Source organism: Perca flavescens, chromosome 16 (assembly GCF_004354835.1).
Source record: "Perca flavescens isolate YP-PL-M2 chromosome 16, PFLA_1.0, whole genome shotgun sequence".
In the NCBI taxonomy this organism is placed as follows: domain Eukaryota; kingdom Metazoa; phylum Chordata; class Actinopteri; order Perciformes; family Percidae; genus Perca; species Perca flavescens.
Genome location: NC_041346.1, coordinates 6953957 through 6976266, shown reverse-complemented (window position 1 = coordinate 6976266; position 22310 = coordinate 6953957). Strand labels below are relative to the sequence as shown.

Below are 22310 nucleotides of genomic sequence, written 5' to 3'. Positions count from 1 at the left end.
TGCATCAGCGCCTTACTAAACACTACAAGCAGCAGACCGCCATGGAGAGGTACTCTGCATCAGCGCCTTACTAAACGCTACAAGCAGCAGACCGCCATGGAGAGGTACTCTGCATCAGCGCCTTACTAAACGCTACAAGCAGCAGACCACCATGGAGAGGTACTCCGCATCAGCGCCTTACTAAACACTACAAGCAGCAGACCGCCATGGAGAGGTACTCTGCATCAGCGCCTTACTAAACGCTACAAGCAGCAGACCACCATGGAGAGGTACTCTGCATCAGCGCCTTACTAAACGCTACAAGCAGCAGACCACCATGGAGAGGTACTCTGCATCAGCACCTTACTAAACAATACAAGCAGCAGACCACCATGGAGAGGTACTCTGCATCAGCACCTTACTAAACACTACAAGCAGCAGACCACCATGGAGAGGTACTCTGCATCAGCACCTTACTAAACGCTACAAAGAAATAACGAAGGTAGACATGCTGAGCACTGTCCAGAAGCCAGGTTACCAACCTAGCACTAAACCTGCAGAAAATAGTTCCTTCTCAGGTTTCTTATATTTAGCTAACACGTTGCACTATTTTATGACACTTTATTAAGCATTTCTTACTTATTCTTTAATTTTGCACCTTAATGTTAAGAGATAATTGTTAAGTGTTCATTGTGATTTTAGACCTGTTTACATTTTAATTATTTGAGTGTTTTCCATGGTTGTGTTGACATTTCTGCTTTTATAACTTAGGGGATTATAATCGGAGCAGGGTTAAGTTTAAAATAAAAATGTTTAAATTTAATATATTTTTCTCCTGGTCCTTATATCAATAAAAAATATCAATAATTATCGATATCGACCGATATGAAAAACTTATATCGTGATACAGTTTTTAACCATATCGCCCAGCCCTATATATATATATATATATATATCAATTTTTAGCCTGTTTTTATGGGAGTTCTTATTTTTGAGGCCGGGCCAAACTGCAAATGAATGGACAAGTAGAAGCTCATCAATGAAGCCCAAAAGCTACCTGTGATAAATGACTGCAGACTACGAAGTTGTAAAAATATGGACAATAGGGACATGGCATGGCGGGAAAGAGGCCGTCGGTGCAACAGGTAAAATCTATCTATTTTCCCAGTATATAAATTTATAAATCTATCTATAGCTATCTATAAATTGCAGGAACGTCTGTCTGTCTGTCTGTCTGTCTGTCTGTCTGTCTGTGTGTTATGCGCATATCTCTCGAACCGTTAGTCCGATGGATTTCAAACTTGACAGGTGTCTTGCTACGGCCACGAGTAAGTGCGGTGCCAAGTTTGACGTTGAAGAAATGCAAAAGATATCATTAAATATATAGGTAAAAGAAACACACATTGGCTTTTGCCACTCTAGCCGCTGGCCACTCCCCCTCTCATATTGAGGACCAGAGACAGAGAGCAGTGGAGCTTTGGCAGCTAAAATGTGACATACACCTCAGACCCACAAAAATGTGCAAAGTTGCTCTACTTTGACTTTGAATAAAAAAATAACAAAATAAACAAACGACAATTCCCGAATTTAAGGACATTTCAGAATCCCACACATGCAAAGCACAACCAGCTACAGACAACAAGTGGCAGACAGAACGTGATGCAGGCCATCTATCTTATAAAGCGAGACGTACCTGTATATATGTGTGTCCGTGTTTGGGGGGGAAGGCTTTAGAACAGCTGGGGGGACTCTTTTCCTGCTATTGTATTAAATTGCTGTGAGCTGGCAGAACATAACCTAATCTCGGAGATTATTCCTTCAGAGCGCTGTGCAATGCGAGAAAATCTCAAGAGTTGAACCGGGCAGACATCAGTTTTCATCAGACTCACCCTGGGTCGGGTTAATTAAGTCTACTGCTAACGTTATGTCTGATTACTCCTTTTTTTTTTTTTTTGTGGTATTTTGTGATTACATTCTGAATCTGCAGCATTCTCTGTCAGGGAAATATAGTAGTACAATGTCTTCCTTTGATGTAGAAGTAGAAGGCTATACAGTGGAGTTCCATATTAAGTGGTTTGTAAGTAAATTTGGGGTACAGTTTGTTTTTGAACAATTCTACAAGCAGCAATACCACAGGCCAAGCAATTGGCCTGTTCCAAACAGGCACATTTTCCATGGGCACTGCACTAGTAATATCAAGTCAGCTACCCAACCGGTAAAGCTAACGTTAGCTAGCAAACCTTAACCCCTGTTCAGGGCTAACAAACCGCACAAAATAATATCTATACTGTCTTTATGACTGCTAAACGCAGCAGCACGCACCTAGTTGTTGCCTTCCTGCCTATCTTACATACAAACTTGTGCCTGCCTACATATAAATAGTGACCTTTTCCCAGAATACTGCTGGTTCTGTGGTGCTGGAATTTCAAATTGATTGCCTAACCCGTAGGAGCATCAATTGATGAGCGTCAAATGAGGCACATCAGTTATCCCTTTCAGTGCGTTTGACCCACAACAAAACACAAAACTGTCTGCATGGCTAGATACCACTAGAAGTACAGCAAGTTAGAAAACCAAGGGGCTTTTCGGGTTACAGTAAAAGTTCCAAGACAAAAAAAAAAAAAAAAAAGACAGGGTACATTTAGAGAGAAACCAAGAAGACAAAGGAAAAAAAAAAAAAAAAAAAAAACTTTCAGAAAACAGAAAGTTACTGAGGCAGAAAGACCGAGAGCAAGAGAGCTGGAAGGGCAGAGCATCAGCCAAACAACCGAAAGGAAGAGATGAGTCAGAGGCCGAGAGACAAAGGCACTGAGTGATAGTCGGCTCAGATCGCTGGTGTGGTTCAACATGTTTCCTGTCAGTGATAATAATAGCGCTGCGTGTTCCTCTCTGTGAGAAGCGTGGGAGGAGTGGCGATGTGACACGTGGGATGGCCGCTTGTTACTGTCACTACAGGGGAAACAGCAACATCCCCTTTAACACACACTAACACAGTACGTACACAAACAAATAGACACACTGGCTCTCTGCACGCAAGCATTTATTTTTATGCAGCTTCTTTGGAATCCCAGAATGCTCTATGCATTTTCAAAAATGCATAAGTCAATTAAAGGACCAATACACAATATTGGTAGGGTAGAATGAATATAAAGGAGTTGTTAATGTGTTGTATAGTTCACAGTCAAAGGATACGTATGAATGGGTAAATGTGGGTTTAGAACAAGTTTATATTCAGGCCTGTCTGTTCTGAAGGCCACCACGTACAACAGCATCTGTGGTTACCACAGAAGAAGAGGATCTTTGCATTGATTGGCTGAAGAGGCCGCTGGTGGTCTTGTAACCTGTTTGCAGTGGTAGCAGGCTAGCAAGTCAAAAGTGAAAGATGATGGTTATACCACAAGAGGCAAGAGTGTCAAGAGAAACAAGTCAACCAAAGACAGTAAGGAGTGGAGAGGAGAGTGAACAGCGGTGTGGCATTTTCAAGACGGATAGCTCTGAAGATGAACAAACATGACTTTTGAGTGACCAAATCATTTCAGTGTTCATGTTTTCAGCTGTCAGTACCACAAACTGTGTGTTGTTGTTTTCGAGGATGAAAATTAACCTTCATGGAGAATCCAAGTTAAAATCATTGTGCTCCATTCCTTCACAGCTAACTTGCGCATAATATATAATAACTCTGGTGCATTTATCAGATGGTTTAGTTAATTTAGGCTGGTGTTAAATCTGTCAAGCTGTAAACTCTAGGGGGAACCAAACAACCAAAGCCACCTTAAAGGAGATCTCCGGGCAATTTTTACGTTAAATGAATATGTGAGTACTGTCGATAGCAAAAAAAACGGACAGAATCGGTCTTAGCAAACTGGAGTTGCTGCAGCTAATGCCCATAGCTCCCAGTTAGCTAAACCGGTAGTTTTGGGGGCATAACATAAAGAGTGCCTTTGTGCCTCTTAACAGACACAATATGCAATTAAAATGTTTGTGCAAAATGAACAGGGCTCTTAACGTGACAACAATATGCGCTTTCAACTCATACCTCCTGCCGGTTGCTAGCTCGCCGTGCTAGCTGGTAGCTGCCATCCCAGTGTGTTCAGTCAGGCAGGCTTGTGTGATAATCCTCATGCAGCAGTTCCGTGTGTATTTGTAGCATACATATCCATTTTGTGTGTGATCCATCTGGAGTTGGTGAGTAGGAGTATTGGCAGTAGCGACCGGTGTGTTACTTTCCTTAGCCGTGTTGTCTTCCCGTCAACCATGAACTAGTTTTCCTTCCGGGGACAAAATTGAAAATTAACTTTGTTTGGCGCTTTTTTCAACTGTTTCTGTCCCTCTTTTCAACTTTCTTTTTTTCTATTAATGGTCAATGAACCTAATTTAAATGACATACCAAATTTGTGAGTTTATAAAAAAGCAGATATTAGGAATTATTTTTGACTAATAGTTGAGATCAGAGGATGTTGACTGAATCACAGACTGGTTTATGTCAACATTTAGTCAGAATGCTGTTTTAAAACCATTTAAAAATAGGTATGATGATAGGTAATCATTCATTTTACCTGCGAAGAATGTTGTGTGGGTTGCATGCAACGTACATGCATGCATTCAAGTTGTTATGGGTCATTTTAGTTGAAAGAAACCCATATTTCCGATACAAAAAACTTTGAAAACGGGTCAAATTTGACCCGAGGACAACACAAGGGTCAAAAGATGGACCTCAATCTGGTTCGAGGTGACGCTTCCTTTTTCTGTGTAAAAATGCATTTCAAGCTGAACATGTTTTTGCACAGAACTGAAAAGCCCCTACACAACCTACATCTCCAGTTTGTTCAGTGATTCAGATATAGAGCCAAAGTTCTGACATCCTGTAAAGCCTCGGTTCCACTTGCTTGTGTAACTCAGTGCAATCTCTCATTCGCATTAGTACTTTGTAAGCAAAGAAAAAACTACTAAGCCCATGGAAATTCACCACCTGAACAGCCCAGGTCATAAATTCACCATAATTCACTAAAGCTCTCTTCTAAAGTCATTTTTCCTATTGTCTAGTTGTAGTTTCTCCTGTCTAAAAACAGTTAAGTCCTCTCTAGACTGAGCTAGCCGGGACCCCTTAACTCGCCCATCAACAACATTATTTGGTAACACTTTACAATAAGGTACACAAAAAAAGTAGGTAGTTAATGATTAACAAATGAGGAACAAATGGTTAGTTAATGAGTAGTTACTGATTGACTGTGATTCAAGCACTAATGATTACCGTAGTTACTGTTAAACAGACTGGTAGTTACTGTTAAATGAATGAAGACCGAATGGTTAGTTAATGAGTAGTTACTGATTGACTGTGATTCAAGCACTAATGATTAGTTACTGTTAAACAGACTGGTAGTTACTGTTAAATGAATGAAGACTGAATGGTTAGTTAATGAGTAGTTACTGATTGATTGTGATTCAAGCACTAATTATTAGTTACTGTTAAAGAGACTGGTAGTTACTGTTAAATGAACGAAGAACGAATGGTTAGTTATTGAGTAGTTAGTGATTGACTGTGATTCAAGGACTAATGATTAGTTACTGATAAACAGACTGTGTGTGGTTACTGTATTAATGAATCATTAGGAAATCTGTTCATGGGATTTATAGTAATAAAAAGAATAGACGTGATACAGGATGATTCTCATTCAAAACAAAACATTTACATTGACAAACAAGGTATATATTCTGTAGCATCGTCATTGTTGAAGGCTTAAAAGTAATTGTATGCTGCTGCAGGTGTCACGATTCAGCAGAAGGACCCAAATGCAAGACTCTTCCAGGCAGAAGTTCAGAGAAACATGCTTTATTCTGACTCTACAACTTGCAAACTTACCAACGAACAGGACTCAGAGAGACAAACCGACCAAGGCCAGAGGAACAGCAACAGGAAGACAGGTGACTGGACAAGACTAACAAGACAATAATTGGGAACAGGTGAGAGCAGAAACTGAGGGAAACTAACAAGACAGGAAGTGCAGATCATATAAGGAGATGGGTGGAGACAAAGACACATGAAAGACAGGTAACCACAGAGCACATGGGAAACAGCAACAAGCATAAAACACAACGCAATATACAAAATGGCCAACAGAGTGGCACAAAAGCAGTCAGTCACAGCAGGATCCTGACAGCAGGGCATGCTTTAATCTTGCCACCGTGGGTTTCGTGCGCTGTTGAGCGGTAGTTAAAGACAATAGAAGGATTGATCCTTAGTTGGCTGCTACTTATTAACGAATGATTACCTAACCATTAATTACCATAACTGAAGCATTGTGCGTACCTGAAAATAAATTGATGCATCATACCGATCATATCATTAACGAATGATAAGTTAAGCATTCACTACCATTAGTTAAGCATTGTGCATACCTGGAGATAGTGATATATCATAATGAGTGGTTAATCATTAACGAATGATTAGTTAAGCATTCACTACCATTAGTTAAGCATTGTGCGTACCTGGAGATAAAGTGATATACCGAGTGGTTAATCATTAACGAATGATTAGTTAAGCATATACATGTATGAATGAACATATGTTCCTATGGAACAATGGACAGATCGATAAATGCCTCAATTGCCAGAATGTGACAGTGCAGGCTTTTTTGAATTAGTTATTCAAGCACAGGAAGTCAACAGTTCTGTGGTTATTTTTGGTGCTGTATGTATTCTTGTTTATAAGGAAACACACACACACACATATACATATTTCAGCCTGTCTCCCCCCACCCACAGAAATGATCTTCAAAAAACCAAGTCAGCACTATATATAACTTTAAAATTTGAAAACCACTTGTGAAACTTATTCAGGTGTCATCATTTATAGCCATGTGAAAATGTTTGAAAACTGAAGGTGATTTTAAAAACATGCTGTCAATTTTTCCTTTACTCCATACTTGACTGTTAATGCTGGTTCAAAAGAGCACCATGATGCTCACTAAAATAGCTTCAACTTTCCATTCAATTTTTCTACTAGTCTTTCTTTAACTTAATCCATCTGAAAGACTTTACATTGAGAACTGTTAAATCTTGTTTATGGGAGGATTCATTGACTTGACTGTGTGTCTCTCATACATTGCTAAGTCATCAACATTAATAGAAACATCCATAAAACATGTTATGTTATATGTCTGCCTGAACAAACAAGCAACTTTTATCTTCTGAGTACTCAAATATAGGAAGTTGATAAAAATCATGGACTTCTAACAAGCGGTCATTTGCATTTACAGGAAGATAGATTTATGTTCTTAGTGTAATGATAATTTATGTAATATTTTTTTGAAGATGTGACCAGGAGGCAGGGTGCACACACACAAAACAAAAGCGTCTCAAGGACTAATCCCTGTGGAACTCCGTGTGACAAAAAAAATTACTTTGTTACTGTACTTAAGTAGAATTTTCTCCCATCTGTACTTTACTTTGTTATTTGTATATCTGGAAATTTTTACTTTAACTCCACTACGTTTCCTCCAAGCATGATCATTACTTTGTTACTGAAAAATAAACTCATAAGAAATGTGTTAAGACTGCAAAAAAGCAGGTTTGGCTAATCATAGATTGCAACTTAATGCACGGAGCGTGCATTAAGTTCCAGTTTGTGCATAATGCCTGTTTGTTGCCAAGCGCCAAAACCATAGACCAAAACTAAAGAAGAAGAGGAGGAAGCATAATAACTGATAGCCTCATGGAAGCATCTGCTGCAGGCTCTGCCGCCAACATAAAACAACATAAGTAAATAACATAAGTACATTTAATATCAGAAAATTACTTTTGATAGATAAGTACAGTAAATATATTTAAAGACTTTTACTCAAGTAATATTCTAAAAGGTGACTTTAACTTCTACCAAACTCATTTTCTTGTAAGATACTTGTACTCAAGTATTGCTTTCAAGTACTTTATACGACACTGGTAACTTCTTCAAAGTGATCCTGATGAGGAGCAAATTCCTTCATATTTAACAATAATCCTGGTTTACTGTTCAATCTAGTCTAGTAGCGCTACATTGTAATTCTTGTCTCCAAATCGTCTTGTATAGTTATAATTTATATTTTATTCTTAAATTATATAGCCTATATCCTATTTACTTCTTTGACTTTCTCTATTTATAGGTATTGCTGTCCTTGTGCTGCTTCAACAACAGAATTTCTAGCATCTGAGTTAACTAGCCATTTTGTAAAACCTGCAAACAAGAACATTTTAGAGTTTTTCAGTTAAAGCAAATGAAACAAAATCTGCTTCGACATACCCTGCAGCACAGAAAATACAGGAGGTCATAATTATTTAGAAAAAGCTTTTATAGTATGACTGAAAAAGTGATGCTTAAATATTAAATTGTACCATCATATATATATTGTACAAAGGCACTCCCTAAACATCTGAGAAATCTGAGCAGTTTATTTACCCATCAGATCTCCTACCTTGAGTACCTTTAACATACCACCCACCGCTCCACATACCCACCACATGTTTGCATGTACACCCACCCACACCTTTCTTATGTCTATCTCCCAGAGTCCCTTTTTCAGAAAAAAACTGCAACATGCAAATCAGTCATTGCATGGTAACTCCCACATATTTTCAAGCAACAAGCAATATTTGAATATTGTTTAATCAAATCTAAGAAACCTTTATCACATTACCAGTGGTGCCCATATAACTCGCAAAACAGGAAGAAAGTGGTGGTAGACACTGACCTCATTCCCATGGCAGTCGATTTGAACACTCAGAGTGGGAAACTACAAAAGTGACTGTTAACAGAATACGTACAGTAGCTATAGCTGCAGTAACTGAGGTGACAGATTCACTGTGGCAAATGCCCACATGGTTGGGACACTGTATCATATTATTATGACGGGCTCTTATAATAAACCTTAAAAGTCATTAAAGACTGTATTGGCTGACAGAATTCTGACGGCTCTGTTCTATTCAGTTGTCCCAGTAAAAGGTAGGTATTGTGTGCATATTTGAAATTTGCCTGAGTGAGGACCAAAGTAGGTCCAAGTGTGCACACACTTGCTCTCCCATCGAGGCTCGGTGCCAGAGCAGAGAAATTTTTGCACCAAAGACGGGGAAACTAAATAAAACTAAGAGGTTTGTGGGTAAGCAATTCTGAGGCAGCGAGGTTCTTATAGTGGCGTAGACTGGCAGATATTACTGCAGAGCTGTAGAAAATATAATGGCTGGTTGTAATTCCATGTGCTGTGTCTACTCTGGTCGTTCAGGCTGGTTCTGTTGTGTAGCCGCGATGCTATTTTTGAAATGGAGGAACGAAAATTAAACCGGTCCCAAACCACAACATTTGAAAGGGATCATCAGTAGTGCTATACAGTCGCTACTTCCCACAAAGAAAACAAGATAAGCCAAACCAGAACACACATTTGTCACTGCAGGTGAGATTATGAATATGAAGTGTACTTTGCTCTTACTTTTTGCCATTTTTATCCTCTTTTAATTGCTCCAACATTTCTGAAACAGCTGTGGTCACCATGCTGTATGGGCGTGTCTATGGTTTTCTTCAAAAGTCTCTGGCTTTCTTTTAATCCAGGCAGCTACCGAAGGCACAAGTTTAAAACCCAGCAAGTCTGTATCCCCACATGTTGGCTCATCCAAGCAAAGGTATTTAAATCTCTCATTGTGGCTTCAAATCAGTGTGTGTGCTCTTAAATATGGGTTTAAGTGAAAGTAAAAAAAAAAGGGCTCTGTGCCTACAGACACTAGCTCTAGTTTTTGTTAAGAAGAGAGTTTATCTTGTCGCACACTTATCCAAGTTCTCCAAGCCAGCACAAAGTCCAGACTACACAGATGATGCAGGCAGGCAGACCAGCTGTGGTGGAGGAGAGCTCCGTTTCATTCACTGTAGTTTCCATACAGTCACTGCAATTATTCCCTGTGCACTGACAAAGACAAGCCACAGTCAATATACTCTTCCTGTCAAGGGACTGATGTTCGAATTCTAGACTGACGCAAATTAAACACCGTACTTGCTACAGAAGGATGTGTCTGCCTTTTCACACAAACAGACAAAAATAAAGCCGGCCTGAAGCCAGATTTATGGTCAACACAACCGGTTATTGGGAGCCCTTCCATTGTTTTGCAGATGATTGTTTTACAGTTCAGTCAGATTTCTTACGTCGACACCACTACCACAACACTACAGCTGTATCGTATATCATCAGGCTATACACAAGAAGACAAGAACAAATGTTATTTAAAAAAATGTTTTAGCAAACATTTTTCTTCTTCTGTTCAGAGTCTTGCACACAGTGTTGGGAGGGTTACTGTTAAAACATATTGCACTACAGATTACTGAATGCATGCCTTTGTATTTAATTTTACCTCAGGGTACTTTAAAGGGACTGTACCTGAAATGCTGTGGGGGGAAAAACAGTGGGCTGTGATTGCCTCCACACAGTTCTCACATAGACCAATCCCCAATATGAGAAATACCAAACATCTTTTACAGCCACATGCTGCAACCAAAAAATAGAGAAGCTTGGGTTGTTTGCTGCCATATTTTGTCTGTGATTAACACTTTTTGTATCTAACAACACACTAACAACACACAAAACATACAATTTGCAATATGAGCATATCCCACCCAGACAAAAATCCAGAAAAGATGACACAGTAACCACAATATTCAAGATGTTTGCTGCTATGTTAATGTTCTGAATGTCGAGTGTAAGCCCCTTAAAATTTAAAAAGGTTGTTTCCTGTTTTTATTTCTCAAAGGGGAACACGAGACGTGAGTTATACAGTGTATCAGAGTAGAAAACCAAAAAACATGCAATTTAATATCAGCTGCTCCCTAAAGGAACAGTTCACATTCACGCCCTCCAGAGGGATGAACCAGACCGACTTTGATGACCTCATGACCCTGTAGTGCCACGTTCAGGGCAAAAATCAAATTTTTAAACCAGAAACAAAGGATGTAAGAATAGCAACAAATCTACAAGAAATCGCTATTCTGTAATGTTGTATAATACAACAGGTAGACACTACTACTCTTTTGCATTGATGATTTTCAGACACCAAACACAACTCACAACTTGTGTGTGTGTGTGCGCGCGCGTGTGTGTGCAGGGGCCCGAGCTAGTCGAAAATTGGAGGCAGTTTTTTTTTTTTTTTTTTTTTTTAAGATTATGTTTTTGGGCATTTTAGGCCTTTATTTGTATAGGACAGCTTAGACCTGAAAGGGGAGAGAGAGGGGGAATGACATGCAGCAAAGGGCCGCAGTCAAACCTGCGGCCGCCGCGTCGGGGAGTAAACCTCAACATATAGGCGCCCGCTCCACCAGGTGAGCTAACCAGGTGCCCAATCAGAGGCACTTTGAGACTCAAACAAGCTTTGTTTACTGACAGGATTTGGCAGTCAGCCATTTCGGTTTTGCACATTTACATAAACACCAAAGTGTGTGTGTGTGTGTGTGTGTGTGTGTGTGTGTGTGTGTGTGTGTGTGTGTGTGTGTGTGTGTGTGTGTGTGTGTGTGTGTGTGTGTCCAGGGCGGAAATATGTTTGAATGAGTCTGGTATGTGTGCAGCTCCTGTGCTTCCATTCCTGACTCTGCTGCTCTCTAATTAGCATCTCTGGCTCATAAACCTCTGCAGAGTCAAGGATGGGGAGCTAAAAAATGTAAACTAGCGGGATTATAGTGTTAAAAGCATCAACACTTTTTTATATTATGGATGTTATTTTGTGTCTTGGGTGCTTCCACACGCATACAAACTTTGAAAAAAAAACATCTATGCTGTTTTGAGTGAGATACGGTTTCTGAATGTCTTCTGCCTTCAGTCTCCGGGTGAGCTGTTCAAAATCTGCACGGCTTTCTACCTCAGTAGCCGAAACGAGGTGGTGAACCGCTAGAATGCTAGCGCTAGCATGCTAGTGTAGTATCTAAAGCCACCCCACTAGCAAAACACTGCTACAACGCACACTAGTTCACCATAATCTACAAAAGAACTATGTACATTCTGCAGGTATTCCACACAAAATTGGAAGTGCGCCCTCGTTTAGAAGAAGTCTCCCAGCTAATCCTGCCTTGTAACTGACCGAAGTTGGAGAAACGGCCTTTCTTTCACTGTCTATGGAAACAGCTAGCTAGCTGATATGATCCTTACCTAGCTACTGAGCATGTGCGAGTGCCGACAAAGACTTACAGAAGTAAGATGTCTCACTCTGTAGCTAAAACAGAGCCCTGAACACACAGGGTGAAAAGAGGAGCTGCAGCAATGTGCAGTGCCACAAAAAGTATAGTTTTTTTTTTTTTTAAATGAAACCATGTAAACCTATTCTGGTACAACCTCAAAATACAATTATGAACCTGAAAATGAGCATAATATGGGCACTTTAAAATAAAACATCACCAACCAGACTGTATTTTAGAGATACACCAGATACAAGTATGTGTGTTCCTGCGAGTTTCTCAGCATATTAATAGTATTCTTGTCATGCTAATGATGATGTAAGGAGAAGTTAATGTGACCTGTGGAAAGTACCATGGTGGAATGGAAGTACATTTACCCAAGTACTGTTCTTAAGTACACACTTGAGGTACTTGTACTTTACTTGAGTCTTTTCTTTTCATGCCACTTTCTTTTTTGCTGTCTTCTTGTTTATTCACAACATAACTGCTGACCAGATGTTAGGAGTGGTCCGTTGACACGTTAAAGGGGAAGTTGGTCATGATGTTCTGGCTAAAGGCATACAGCCAGAGAAACTTGATACATGTATACACACATACTGTACATGTTCTCACAGTTTTGTCATTTCTGTAAGGATTCAAGCAGCCTGACTCAACATGCTGCAAAATAAGGTTAATGTTACACCATAAAACAGTGCCGTATGTCTGCCTGTCTGTGTTTGTATGAGAGCTGCAGCCAGTTTCTCTTGTGGTTGAAGGGGGGGTGTCATGACACTTCATACAGTAGCTCTGAAGCGCCACGCCAGGAAGTGAACCGGGCTGAAGCGCAGTTCTGCAGGGCTCAAACCACTGATGACACAAACACCGACAGAGGAGCTACACAGCTGACGCAGCACTCCATGGGTGAGTTTAATGAAAACTTTTTAACAAGACTTTATCCAACATGTGTGCTTTTATTTTCTTTTTGAAAGGATAGCTGCACTGCTGCTAGGATTGTTTTAACCCTTGCTGTGTGTAGCACTCCCTCTACACACTCACACGCTACAGATATGCAAGTCATTTAGATAAGGTTTTCTGTTCATATGCTGTTATATTTCATATTCTGTTTTTGTTGGTTTTAATGGACCAATACATGGATCTGGAAAAAAAAGCTACACCAATGAAACCAACTAGTAAAGTTCCTATGCAATGAAGTATAAGGCATGGCAATTATGTAATATTACATGACATTACATGACATTTAGCTGACGCCTTATTATCCAAAGCAACTTATAATTGCTATACTATTCTGTCTCTGGACCAACTATGGGTTAAGTGTCTTGCTCAGGGACACGTTGGTTGATGTATCGCAGTGGGAATTGAACCCAGATCTCCCACACCAAAGGCATGTGTCACATCCACTGCGCCATCACCTACTCAGCCGATCTGTATCATGAGATTTGATTCTCAAATTGCTTTACAAACTGCTGTCGTACAGAAATCATAAATGGGGGGGTACTTATTTTCGTAACAATCAAGTATCAAAAACTGAGGACACGCACTTGGATGCTGTCCTCCTTTCCTACTTTAAAGCCTACTGAATATATCTCTTTCTCTCCCTGACCCTGTCTTTCACTGGTTGAAGCCTAAAAATATTGTAAACAAATTAATAACATAACTAATTCCACTGGTCGGACTGTTCAGCTCTGTTTCAGACTGATAGCTCCGGTTCAGACTGGTCCTCATCCTCAACACGTGCGGAAAATACTTTTCAATACTCATCTGGATTGAAGCAGCAAACATTGAGCGTAAGAGTAAAAAATGACATTATTTATAATAAGTTTATTTGATTCACAGCTGCTAGATAGTGTTTTGACCTCGACAACCTACTTTAGATGAAACCACGCCCACGTATATATGACGAAACTCTTAGCTTCTGCGTTCCTATGGTCCAGCCAAATACAGCTACAGTAGCTTGAAAAATAGCACTTTTCAAAGATGACTGGCGATCCCAGTTCTGCAGAGCTGAGGTAATTGATCTGTTAATGTTAATAAACCACAGTTATAAGTTAGACAAATATATAATATCCAATAGTCTAACGTTAATTCTTGCTTCTCATACAAATTTTTTACAGCGTGCCAGACGTCCTCAGTACGAGCAGGTAGCTGTTACGTTAACATCACTAGCTAGATGTGTGTCAGGTGGTGTGGGTGTTGGTTTTGCGGATGCGGAGTGACGGCGATAAATCAGCGCTGTAATTTTGAATAACAAAGTTGAGATTGACAAGTTTGAGAAGTTCCGGTATCAGTTTAAATGTGAATGTTACCCAACCCTATTAAATATTGTTTGGTGGTAGTATATTCTTAATATATAACTTAAAACAGTGGCAAATCATTACCAGATCAATTTGTCAGCAGCTATGTAGCTTACTTAATGTTAGCTCTGTGAGTTGGTAGGACGCTCTGACTGTGATTTTTAACTGTTTCGACCAGTCGAACGACGAACGCCGTGCTTGAGCTATGTTATTGGTTAGCTACTGGTTACATGGCGTTCGTCGTTCAACTGGTTATGACTGTTTTCCCAAGATGGCGCCCGCCTGTATACGTGAACGGTACTGTCTGTCTAAACAATCTTTTTAATAAACTGTCACACTGTCACTGTACACTTACAAAGTTCTCAATGCTTCTGTTTACATGTAGGGACCCTCATTATGCTACCGTGGAAGTGTGGTGCTATTTTGAGCCTTGTTAGTGGTGTAGAAATAGCGATTTCTTTTTACTTTCCTCGTGCCCCGACGACTAGCGTTATAAGCTAGTTAGTGGTTTGTGCTAAAACTGGTCACATTCGATTAGCATGAAGAAAATCCCAGAGAACGGTCGACTCAGTAGGCTTCACATGTTATAAACATTAACATATTAATTTTGCGCTGGATTTGTCCTTTAATCTGTGTTTTGGTCATGGAAAGGTTATTAAAAAAATAATAGGAGCATATAAAGCTTTCACATTTTAAGTATCAATCTTAATACAGCCCCATGCTTTGGCAGGCTAAGAAATCTAAACCTGACAAGCCTACCGTGCCTAGGTTGCTAACATATGATTGGATAATCGCTAGTGAAGGGGTTTAGCTTTGACCCTGAGATTATTTTATATTTTTGTACACATGCAATACTTTTGATATATGAAAATATCTTTATTTATACAGTTGATAAATATTTGTAAAGCTTGTTTGTTGCCATGCTAAGCTATGCTGGTGGTAGCACTGGGGACACAAGTGTGTGTGTTGATCTGTTTTTCACTCTTTAATGGCTTTTTATTGGGTAGTTTGCGGTAAGAAGATAATAAACTTTGTTTACTCTTGTTGAAACACGACTTCACACGACATCTGGTTTATATGAAGTCATGTAGCCATGGTTCTGCTGTTGTCTCCTTTATAAATGGATGTCAAATGTTTTTTCTATACGTGAATGTTAATTGGTAAACTATATGTAGAGTTGGATTTAACTCATTAAATTCTACTGCACTAATATAAAGGAGTTGATTAAATCATAAACCCTAGGACTGTTCTTAATACAAAATAGTTTTGAGCGTATAAGTTCATTTTGGCCTTTGGGAACTTGGTAAGTGCAACAACACAATCCAAACTCACGAGTCCACTTACTAGCTTTCTGAGCTTCCAGCCGTTTCAAAGTGTGAAATTTAAGACGCACAATAACAAGTAGTTGTGTACTGTATTGGGATGGGGATCATAGCCCTTGTCTCTGTTCAAATGTGTTAGATGTGGATCTTTCAGCCGTCAAGTGCATGTTGCTTTCTATCAGTGTGTGCAACAGTGTTATCATAATGTAGCCCTTCAGCTAGTCCTACTGTTATTCTGTAGGTTCTTTCCACAGGTAGGGCTAATGAACCTCTGCATGTACTTGTGGAACACAACTGTAAACATGGAGAAGCCAAGAGGATTGATGTTTTATCCACTGAAACATGGTTCTCTGCCTTTCCTCCCGTTGTCGGCCGCGGCAGGCTACGAAGGCGGGGAGAAGCAAGCATGTTAGCTAGCAGGGCGAGCTAGCTACCGGCAGGATGTCTGAGTTGAAAACGCATCTTGTTGTCACGTAAGGGCCCTGTTCATGTTGCACAGACATTTGAATTGTATTTTGTGTCTGAGAGGCACAAAGGCACTCTTTAGACCATGCCCCCACAACCGCCGTTTTAGCTAAGTTGGAGCTCTACATGTAGCTGCAGCAGCTCCGTGTTACTAGCACCGATTCAGCTTGTTTTTTTTCTTCTATCGACTGTACTAGCATATTTATAGCGATCGAGATTAACGTAAAAATTGGCCGGAGTTCTCCTTTAACTGACCAGAGGCTTGTAGTACAAAGCAAGATTTGGCGTTAACGAGGTAACTTCAGGTTCAACCCAGAGTTTTGTGTATCACAACGGTGGATCAGTTGTTACCAGGTTCAATCGCCGTGGTATCTTTTGCTGAACGCCTAACCTGCTCGGGAGCAGGTTATGTTGGAGATCAGAGATCAACCGGTGTAAAACCACCGTCTACTGACCAATCAATACTTGATTGATAGCGGCGTCACCGTTCTTAGAAGATCAGGTGGAGCTCGGTGCGCAGAGAGAGAGAGAGAGAGAGAGAGAGTGAGAGAGAGAGAGAGAGAGCTGCGCTCAGAAAAAGTTAAACAATTTAGAGACCAACAACCTCGTTAACATTCCCTGATGGGTATCTTTATGAAAAGATATAGATTTTCAGTGGAGGGAATTACGCATAAGCTATTTGTCGGCTTGTTGATCCGTGTGTTGCCAGTGCGCACGTCGGTTTGAATTATGTTTTTATATTTTTTTTTATTTGCTCTCACGATCGCTTCCCACTGCCAGGGTTGCAACTGAAATAATAGGTTAAAGCAACGACAGTTTATGGAACGCACAAGTATAATTATGGTCAGATATTGTGTCTGACTGATGGGGGAAGTGATATTGATAAGCGGTTGTTAGGTCTTAGTACGGGCCTCTGCTAACGCTCGCGCTAGCTGGCTAGTTCGGTTGGAAGAACTCTGAAGACGACATTTCTAGCTGACCAAAATGTTCCAATTAACTTTGATGAAGTGAAAACACACAGTGAGAGGGTCAAAGTTTAAGATGAAAGCATGGACAGTCATAGTAGGCAGTCACTTAATTGATTGGATACAGTACGGGCAGTAACCTGATGCATGAAGAGTGTGTTAGGCCAGCCCGGTATTGCTTTGACTCAGTCTGGTTATGTTGCTTGCTAACTGTGGTTGGAGACTGGGCAGATGACTCACTGTAATCGGAATCCAGTAGTCCTCACTAATATGACTATCATAAGTCACACCATACGCTTCATTGTGTCTCTGCAGTGTGTTACAGCACTGCGGTGCAAATGTTCTTAATGGGCTCATACTGTATGTAGATCTGTAATCTGTAACTGATCATCATTAGTTCAATCTATGTTCAGCTGCAGCTGCATTTCCTGTGGTTAACCAGCATGCTTGTCAGTAATTGCAGTGACACGCTCTAAAGTTAAATTCCAAAACAACTGTAGCCTGAGGTCCTTTTACGTCATCGATATCCTGAAAAAAAAAAAAAAACTATTTTTCTTTTCTTTTGCGATTCTATTTTCTAAGATTTTATACAGGTGTAGGCTACTTGACAAGAATGTAAAGTTTTAAAAAATAGTGTCATAAATTGCTGGTTGGGACGTTGTAGTTTCCTCTTTTGATCTGAATAACCACTCTAGACTTGACTTACATAAAAAAGATGTAATGCCCAAATGTGGGCAAGCACTTCTTTTTGAAATATGGAATCATTTCATTGATGAAAGTTAACATTTTTGGAAAATAACTGACAGACAACCCCCTCCATCTCCAGCATTAATCTTAAAGGGGCTGTACTCGAAATACTGAAAAAACTAAATAATTATTAATACCTATTTTTACGGCCATATGCACGCGCAGCCGGACCGGCTATCAAAACAAAGAACAGAGTAGCTCGAATTACACATACACACACAGAAGGAGTGTGACATTCTCTGCTCAGGATACCATTACTTACTTACACTACATCTTTACATATCAAATACTTGTTTGATGCTATATTAATGTTCTGAAAGTAAAGCCCCTCTAATGAAATCTAACTGGAGTTGAAAGGGATAATTAAGACAGGATGCAGAAAGTACTGGGCACAAGCTTCTTCTTTAGCATTTACCGATCAAGCTTCAGTTCGGTCAACCACCTTGCAAAAAAACAACAAAGGCTTTTGCAAACTTGCATGTAACCAAGTTGACTATCAGGCAGGTGCTAAGCAAACTGTGTGTGAAACTGTTGTTTAGTCGCTTAAGATGATCATGTTACCATAGACCGCCACATCATCTAGAAACAATACTGTAACACTGTAACTGTAAACAAATGTGTGCCTCTTTGATTGGGAGCTTTAACCCAATAAAAAAAGGTACACTTAGGATTGACTTAACGTAGACTTAACATAGCCTTTCTTCTTTTTTCTTTAAAAGATCGGAGACTGGTACATATTCTGCAGTACCCACCTGATCCACACCCACCTGGCTAGTCATCGTCTAGTTGGGGAATCTGAAAAGAAAAGGATAACTTCAGACTGATCAGTTAATCTGTCTTTCAAACAACATAAATTATGAAACTTTTCTAAACGCGATTGTTGAGTCGACTCATCAAAATAGCATCATCATGTAAAAAGATCACAAGATGCCTCACATTATACTGTAGTATATAATAATAATAGTACATAGTACTCTAAGGCATCGCATTCAATTTCACCAGAAATACCCTCTTACCAAACATAATTAAGGCTGCAAAAGATTGGCACGACACACCTGAGTGGACTTTCTTTTCTACTTGGTGTTTCTATTATATAGTTGTGTTTCGATAAATTACTGAATCGCACTGAAAGGATGCTGAAATTTATAGTAACAGTAGATTTCAGGGCTAAAACCGATCGAATGGTAGAAAATGTAGTCCTCATGAGAGACATGAGCACTACATTTTCTACCATTCAATCATGTTTCATTCCAATGCTGTATGGTGCCTGCTTAGACCCATAGACCTAATCTGTTAAGTGCTGCTGAGTACAGAGGACTGTATGCTGTGTGATATAGTCTCTGACACTTTGTCTTAAACCTGGCGATGCAACTGAGCAGCAGCAAAAGTAGCAAGAGAACCTGCTCTTTAGTTGGTTTCAAATTCTAACTTTAGTGTAACACCTCAGTTTTAGCTGAGACAGTGGTCTTGCAACCAAAATTAGACGTTGTCAGGCTGAGTTGTTCATTGTAGTTTGCAACAGAGGTCAGATCACATTATACAAAGCAGCAACTAACCGAGTTGCTTTACAAAATTGCAAATAGATAGATAGATAGATAGATAGATAGATACTGCAATTGCATGCACGCGCGCATTCACACACACACACAGACAGACACACACACACAGTCGATTTGTTTTAATGTATGTATTTATTTAGCCTGTAAATGACTTTGTACTATATAAATTGACTTTACTTACTACTTACTTACTTACAGTAAGCACAATATCCAATTAGGTCATTAAAAAAGAGATTCTTCATGCTGGCAGTCTTCTAGGAATTGAGTGTAACACCACTGGTCTGCCAGCCTCATGACCAGTGGTGGAAGAAGTATTCAGATCCTTTACTTCAGTAAAAGTACTAATACCACTATGTAAAAATACTCTGTTACAAGTAAAAGTCCTGCATTGAAAATGTTACTTAAGTAAAAGTATGTAAGTATCACCTGGAAAATGTACTTAAAGACAAAAAAGAAAGGGGGAAAAAAAAGTCTTTAATCGTTTAGTCATCTGAGCTGGACTTGTAAACCTATGTATTGTTGGGTAGTTAAATTGATAATGAAACTTAGTTTTTTATAACCTACATGTGTTTTGTGTGCAGGTGTGAGTGGCTGCTCGTTGACATGCATATGCATGAATCACTGTAACACCCACATGGCTATTTTAGTTTCAGATTTATGAGGGGCAGGGGGTGCAAAAGCATGCATGGCACCCTATGTTTAAAATTTCCCAATTTAAATTTTGTAAATAAATGCTAAGTGTAATGGTATTTTTAGGTGCACAGACTGCGTAGGTGTTTCCGTGCTCAGCCTCTATTTTGGTTTGTGTACAGTACAGGCCAAAAGTTTGGACACACTTTCTCATTCAATGCATTTCCTTTTATTTTCATGACTATTTACATTGTAGATTCTCACTGAAGGCATCAAAAACTATGAATGAACACATATGGAATTATGTACTTAACAAAAAAGTGTGAAATAACTGAAAACATGTCTTATATTTTAGATTCTTCAAAGTAGCCACCCTTTAGGCAAAGCAGTTGACATCAAGTGGAAAAGGCAGTTTTAAACAGATGTGTTTTGAGTTGCAATTTGAAGTGCGGGAATGAATCGATGTTTCTTAGCTGGGGTGGTAATGAATTCTAGAGACGGGGAGCAGAGCTGCTGAATGCTCTGCTCCCCATGGTGGTGAGACAGGCGGAGGGGACAGACAGGGGTATGGAGGAAGAGGATCTGAGGGAGCGGGACGGAGTGGGAACCTGGAGGAGATCAGATAAATATGGGGGGGGGTGAGGTTGTGGACGGCCTTGAATGTAAACAAGAGGACTTTGAATTGGATACGGAACTGTACCTGGGAGCCTGTGGAGCTGTTGGAGGACAGGAGTGATGTGGTGGATGGAGGGGGTTCAGGTTATGATGCATTCTGGACCGGTTGAAGTTTATGGAGGGATTTGTGAGGGAGGCCAAAGAGGAGAGAGTTGCAGTAATCCAGACGGGAAGTGACGAGACTGTGGACAAGGATGGCGGCAGTGTGGGGGGTAAGGGAGGGGCGGAGGCGATTGATATTTATTGATTATGGAGTCCAGTGTTGTAATGAGAGACCAGCTCATCGGGGGTGGATAGGTTGTGAGGGGCAGGGAGGCAGGAGTAGTGGATACTTGACATGAGAGTGGCAGGGTTGATATTCTTTATATTCCGAAATGAAATAAGGCGTGGTATTTTTGAGATGGAGAGAGTGAGTTTCACTGTAAATGAGAGGACAAAGTGGTCAGTTATGGGGAGTTCATCAGCTGTAAGGTCAGAAGGGGTGACACCAGAGCAGCTGATTAAGTCCAGAATATGTCCTTTGGAGTGTGTGGGGAAAGTGGTATGTTGCTGACATCCAGAACTCTCTAAGCAGGAGGTGAAGTCTTTGGTGAGAGGCAGATTGATATTGTCCATGTGGATATTGAAATCGCCCAGCAGTATTATGTTTGGTGAGAGAGAGGATAAGTGGGTGAGAAAAGCAGCAAAGTCATTTAAAAATTCACTGTTCGGTTTAGGGGGGTGGTAGACAGTAGCATTGATCAGTCCCTCCAGAAAAACGCGATTATGCAATTGCATAATTCAATGCATAATAAGCCAAAGTCCGCATATTTATGCGGGGGCCGCATTTTTTCAAATACGCTGCACTTTCGCTGCATAAATTGCCGATTTCTCTGCAAAATATGCGGGGCTTGCATGATTTCATGATCCCCGCATTTTCGTTGCGAAAAAGTTACATATATAGCAGAAAGTTGAAAAATGTTGTTTACATCACACAAGAGTAGCCATTTTCCCCTGTTGCCATGGGAACGTTATGAAGTGATGTAATTCCGCGACGTGAACATCATCGAAAAGCAGGGAGTTGGGGGAATCAGTTTTTTTTCTCTTTTTCATCAAACTGCAGTTTTTGCAATTTCATCTCATAAAATTGCATAAATACCCCGCATATTCCATTGCATTTTTTAGCTGGAGAGGTGCCAGTTCACCTTCTGGGCACTGCCAAGGTGCCCTTGAGCAAGGCACCGAACCCCCAATTGCTCGGAGCGCCTTTCCATGGGCAGCTCCCTCACTCTGACATCTCTCCATCAGTGCATGTATAGGTTCTGAGCATGTGTGTGTAATTCAGACCTGTGTGTAATAACAACAGAGTGAAAACATTGGAATTTCCCCTTGCAGGATTAATAAAAAGTATAAATTAATGTATCTCGCCTCGGAAATGGTCACATAGTTTAGCAATTAATCGTACACAGCGTTTGTACTGCAGTGTATTTCAAGGATAAGACACCAGACGGTACTTTTGTTAAAAA

General features: G+C 40.1%; 1 protein-coding gene across 3 annotated transcripts in view; it reads left to right on the top strand.

Annotated features, from left to right (window-relative positions):
* The window catches only part of sh3bp2 (SH3-domain binding protein 2), a 61462-nt gene that overhangs the window by 11145 nt on the left and 28007 nt on the right, over nucleotides 1–22310 (top strand). For 2 of the 3 annotated variants that reach the window (XM_028601778.1, XM_028601779.1), the window contains 3 exons: nucleotides 5743–5901; nucleotides 9554–9624; nucleotides 12907–13051. The exons of the other annotated variant lie outside the window; for it this stretch is intronic. The gene's annotated coding sequence lies outside the window, so the exon portion shown is untranslated. The remainder of the gene's footprint in view (nucleotides 1–5742; nucleotides 5902–9553; nucleotides 9625–12906; nucleotides 13052–22310) is intronic. 3 annotated transcript variants of the gene reach the window in all.